The sequence below is a fragment of the Natrix helvetica genome, assembly GCF_964273705.1.
Source record: "Natrix helvetica genome assembly, chromosome: 1".
In the NCBI taxonomy this organism is placed as follows: domain Eukaryota; kingdom Metazoa; phylum Chordata; class Lepidosauria; order Squamata; family Natricidae; genus Natrix; species Natrix helvetica.
In genome coordinates this window covers 307,308,343-307,314,342 of record NC_138548.1, presented here as the reverse complement: position 1 = coordinate 307,314,342, position 6,000 = coordinate 307,308,343, and positions in this window count along the sequence as shown.

Below are 6,000 nucleotides of genomic sequence, written 5' to 3'. Positions count from 1 at the left end.
TCCCTTCATCTGGTAATTCTGTGCATGCACACACTGGGAACAGACTCCAGCTGTTCGTCTGCCTCACAGATGTCTGAATCTGAAGGCAGCTGATAACTGGCATAAGGCTCTGGCCCCCTATCTGCCTCCGACACAGAGCCCTCATCAGAGCCTTCCCCGAACTCCAGGACTGACCCATGTTCCTTCCCAACCTCCTCACTGTCTGAAACTACTGCCAGCTCTTCTGGCCGCTGGCAGGCCACAACTGCAGGACTCTGGACTTTATAATCATAAAGGAATCTTCAGCAAGCCAAGCTATTTGTTTCTGTAGCTGAATCCAGACAAAACAAGTATGAATCTTGCATTCTAAGACAGATCACTTGGTTGGGGGGTTCAGGAGATGCATCACACTTCCATTTCATGGGACTCTGTCTGTTACAGCAAGTTGCAGCTCCAATAACAATATTAATGTATTACTGATGGCAAATCAATATAGAATGCTTCAAAGTTCATTTGTATTCTTTCTTAGGACTCGCGTTTTGAAACAGTGGCAAATGGGAAGATGTGTTGTTGGCATTATTCATATCCGCCTCAACCCAAATGCTATTTTATTCGGTCCCTTAATCACTGTGAAGACATTGGGGCCAGGCTAGAAGTAGTCGCTTTCCACAAGGCAAAATATCTGTAATTGCTGGCACAACTGATAAGGTAATGAGGTTTTGAAAGATTACCAAACTCCTCAGTCGAGTGCCTTAATGTCCAATATAAATCAGGCCCTTGCTGAGAAGACTCAGCCATCCTTAAAGGGGAGAGAATGAACAGCCACGGGCTTCACTGGGGATTTAAAGGAACCTGGAAAGGTTGAAGTCTTACATTGAGCTAATTGTCTCTGATCTCTTTCTTCTTCACCTGAACCCTGGAAACCTCAGCTGTTTTGGAATACAATTGGCTTTGTCAATATATTTTTGATGATATTCCCAACCACATTGCAAATTGAGTTCCGTATGCTGCTTGCACTTCTAAGTTATTTTTTTTAAATGTAATATGAGTTATATTATTACATTTCTGCATTTTATTCTGCAGTTCCTCCCACCAGGGGTGGTTTTCACTTACCGTCCCTACCGGTTTGCAAATGTGTGTGTGTGTGTGCACTTGCTTCACTCACGCACACCCCATCCATGCCTGCGCCTGGCCTTCCGTGCATGCGCTTTGCTCAAAGAGCATCCCTAAATAGGACAAAATAGAGCCAGGGCAGGTGGGTGGTGGGTGGTGGGTGGGGTGGGGTGGCCCACCCAACGATTTCCCATTACTGGTTCAGGCAAACTGGTCCAAACCGGCTGAATACCTCCTCTGCTTCCTACGATGTGGGATGGCATTTTGTTTCAACCTCAAGTAGTCAAAAAGAAGAGAGGATGGAGAAGAAAAAGACAACAAGGGCTGGAAGGAAGAAATAAGAATAAGGAGACATAGAAGGACAGGAGAGAGAAAGATGACAAATGGATGAGAGATAAAAGTTGGGCTCTGCCCTTGACTCCATTCTTATGTAGCTTGTGGGTGACCACTCCTTAAGGAACTGAGGCTTAAGAGTCCCCTTTCCTGAAAAGATTTGTGAAAGTGATTGGATGGGTGTCCAAGGAAACTTTGAAGAGCCAAGTTCTGGGGAATACAAAAAAGTCAAATTAGATATTTTTTTTAAAAGAAGAGAAAGAGGTGAGGTTGAAGCACCAAGCAAAAGACAGAATAGAATGGAACAGAACAGAATACACAATACAACATGACAGAGTTGAAAGGGACCTCGGAAATCTTCTATGCCAACCATCTACCCAAGCAGAAGACCCTACCAAGGGTGTCAAACTGGCGACGTGCAGGCCAGATGCATCATTTGCAGACCACACCCACTCCAGCTCCCTGGATGGGCAAATGGCTACCCAATCTCTTCTTGGAAACCTACAGTAATGGAGCACCCACAGCTTCTAAAGGCAAGCTTTTCCACTGATTCTCTGTGTTGGGAAATTTCTCCTTAACTCCATATCCACTGTTGCTGAGCTGGGAAAAAAAGAAATGTAATAGCAAGAAATATAATGTATAGAAAAAAATGGGAGGACATTTTATGTTTGGCTTAAGTTTGTTTCATTTGAATGACCGCAAAATGGAGATTTTTCACATTTGTGTTTTCTTTCAATTAATCTAAGAGTTTGGTGAGATAAGTTGAACATTGTCCCCGTACTTAGTTCTCATCAAAAATTCTCCTTTTGAAAGCTTTTCTTTGCATTTTAAAGAAACATTCGTTATTTTTTCCTCTTCCCAATTTAGCCTTTGGCTCTGGGCAGTGTTTCTCTACCTTGCCATCTTTAAGACGTGTGGACTTCAACTCCCAGAATTTCCCAGTCAGCGTGCTGACTGGGGAATTCTGGGAGTTGAAGTCCACATGTCTTAAAGTTGCCAAGGTATAGAAGCACTGCTCTGAGCCCTCAGGTGATTTCTTATCTGAATCATACCAGGCCTTTTCCCCACTTATCATTGGAGCTGACAAGGTCAACCATCTGCCAATGTGGCAATCATTGAAATGTGGACAATATTTTTATTCTTTCCATTAACATCGTCTGTAGCTGGACCCTTGATAAGCAATTTAAGGAAGGTCTTTGACCGAAATCTCTTCCCCTTCCCCCCCCCTGGAAACATTCCTTTTACTTCAGGCCAATATTTCAACGTATTTTCTATTCCCAGACCTATTTTTTCTGCCAATTACACTTTATGGCTGTAATTTGGAAACAAGTCCCTTGATATTTCATGTTCTATACAGTGCGATGCTGTCCTGATGCCATAATTTGCAGAGAGGGGAAAAGAATGGCGTGCTGGGGCATCATAATATATCTGCTACATTTGGATCAAATCCAGCGGCTGCTGGTGTCAGACGAAAGTTGGCTAAGCACCTGTAATAGAGGGCTGCAAGTTTTCTTTAAAAAATAATAATCACAGCACAATACCTTTGTATTTATATTTCTCCCACTATTTGGCTTCCTGCAGGTAACATGAAATCAATGCAAGTATTCAAAAGGATGAAAAGGATGATTTCCAACTCTGGCAAAATGCAATGTTTATGGAAAAGAGTACTTGCCTGCTGTGGGACATCAATAATACCTTGTGGGATTGAACATGAACACATTGAACGGACTCTGCTGGGCAGTACAAGCATCTGCTTTGAACTGAGACAAAATGCTGAATTTATAAATAGAAATTAGTCTAGTTACTCTTCCCTTGAATGTTTAATGCTGAGGACTGTCACCCAACTTTTTCTTTTCTTCATTCAATTGTGTCTGATTCTCAGAGACTGCTTGGACAAGTCCCTTTAGTTTTCTTGGTAAAGATTTTCAGAATGGTTTGCCTCTGCCTCCTTCCTAGACGGAGATAGAGTGATTGGCCCAAGGCCACCCAGCTGGCTTTGTGCCAAAGGCAGGACCAAAACTCATGGTATTCTGATTTGTAATCTGATGTCTTAACCACTATATCAAACTGGCTCTCCACCCAAACATTAAAAGTGCCATAATTTATTTATTTATTTATTTATTATTCGTATTTATAGACCGCCTCTTCTCCCGAAAGGGACTCGGGGCGGTGTACAGTCACTAAAATGCGTTATAAAATACATACATAAAACAGTTAAATAATTAAATACGTAGGTGGAGGAGGTTGCAAGACTGTATATAGAATAATAAATATAGTACATTAAAAGCTTATTAAAACCCCAAACCCAATTAAAATGAATAAATCCCCGGGAGGTAAAACTAAGAAAGTGCCAGGCCAGCTGATTGAAATAGGTGAGTCTTTAACTTTTGCCGGAAGGAACGGAGGTCGGTGGTAGTTCGAATGTCTGGGGGGAGGTCATTCCAGAGGGTTGGGCCCATCACAGAGAAGGATCTACTCCTAGGTGTCGCCCGCTGGCATTGCCTAGCAGACGGCACCAGGAGGAGCCCCTCTCTGTGTGAGCGGATAGGTCGCAGGGACGTGTGTGGTAGGATGCGATCCTGCAGATACCTAGGTCCTATGCCATGGAGCGCTTTAAAGATGGTAATCAATACCTTGAAACGCACCCGAAAGGCCACAGGTAGCCAGTGCAGCTCGCGCAGGAGAGGTGTTACGTGGGAGTAACGAGTACTTCCCATAATAACCCGCGCGGCTGCGTTCTGAACTAGCTGCAGTCTCCGGATGCGTCCCAAGGGAAGCCCCATGTAGAGGGCATTGCAGTAGTCCAGGCGAGACGTCACCAGCGCATGAGTGACTGTGCGCAGGGCACTCCGGTCCAGTAGGGGGCGCAATTGGCGCACCAGGCGAACCTGGTGGAACGCCCCCCTTGCCACGGCTGCCACATGGTCCTCCATTGACAGCCGGGCATCGAGGAGGTCGCCCAAATTGCGTGCCCGCTCCACAGGGGACAGCTGTTCGCCCCCTATGGCCAGCGATGGGGTCAGCTGGCTGAACCGAGGCGCCGGTACCCACAGCCACTCAGTCTTGGAGGGGTTGAGTTTGAGTCTGTTGTCCCCCATCCAGACCCCGACGGCTTCCAAACACCGGGACATCACTTCGACAGCCTCGTTGGGGTGGAAGTCAGAAATGGGTAGCACTAGGATTACTTGCCTCAAAGCAGTATATTCTTTTGATGAATATCGTCTCTGTGGGTCCCTAATTCATACTGAATTTATACTGAAGTGCTACTTCATTTGAAGCATGCTATCATGTCTTCTAGAGCGACGCAGTGGTCAGTGGCTAAGATGCTGAGCTTGTCGATCAGAAAGGTTGGCAGTTTGGCAGTTCGAATCCCTACTGCCACGTAACAGAGTGAGCTCCTATTATTGTCCCAGCTTCTGCCAACCTAACAGTTCAAAAGCACATAAAAATGCAAGTAGAAAAATAGGGACCACTTTGGTGGGAAGGTAACAGCCTTCTGTGCACCTTCGGCATTTAGTCATGCCAGCCACATAGCCAAGGAGAGGTCTTCAGACAACGCTGGTTCTTCAGCTTTGAAACGGAGATGAGCACTTCCCCCTAGAGTTGGGAACGACTAGCACATATGTGCGAGGGGAACCTTTACCTTTACCTTTTTATCATATCTTCCCCCAGCTCCATTATCTTTTCTGTGGACTAACTATACCTAGATACTTTTATTGTTTTTCTAGGACTTGATTTTGAGATCCCCCCCCATCTTCATAGACCTTCTATGAACCTGCTCCACATTTGCCATTATCCTCTATGAACACACAGAACTGGACACAATATTCTGAATAGTGCCTGACCCAGATAGAGTAGAAAACAATTACTTCCTGTGATCTGGACTTTATACATCAATGAAAGCACCCCAACACTTCATTTAACTTTCTAACAGCTGCTGGCTTTTCTTTAACTTCTGAGCTAATTGTGAGTCCTTTCAGAAATAGTATCATCTAGACCAGGGATTCCCCATCCTTGATCCATGGACCTGTGGCACTGGGCCACAGCGTGCCAAAAATCAGTCCATGCAAACAAATGAAGCCCCATCTGTGGGATGCAAGCAGCATCTAAAACCACACACCCTCCAGTCTGTGGAAAAGACTTTCTCCATATAACCGACCCTTGGTGCCCAAAAGGTTCTAGACTCATATTTATATTTTATGAAGGAAAATATCATCACAGATTCTGCCCTGGTCAGATACTCTGCATCTTTTGACATGCTTCTGACGTGCCACTTTATCAAGTAAATGTACCGTATTTTTTGGAGTATAAGACGCACCAAGGTTTTGAAGAGGCAAATTTTTAAAAAAGTAGGTAGGTAGATAGAGGGAGAGAAAGAGAGAGAAATGCAGTAGGTAGGTAGGGAGAGAGAGAGAGAGTAGGTAGGTTGGTAGGTAGAGGGATAAAGAGAGAGAAATAGAAAGAGAGAGAGAGAAAGAGAGAGAAATACAGTAGATAGGTAGGGAGAGAGAGAGAGAGAGAGTAGGTACGTTGGTAGGTAGAGGGAGAGGGAGAGAGAGAGAGAAGGTAGGTAAG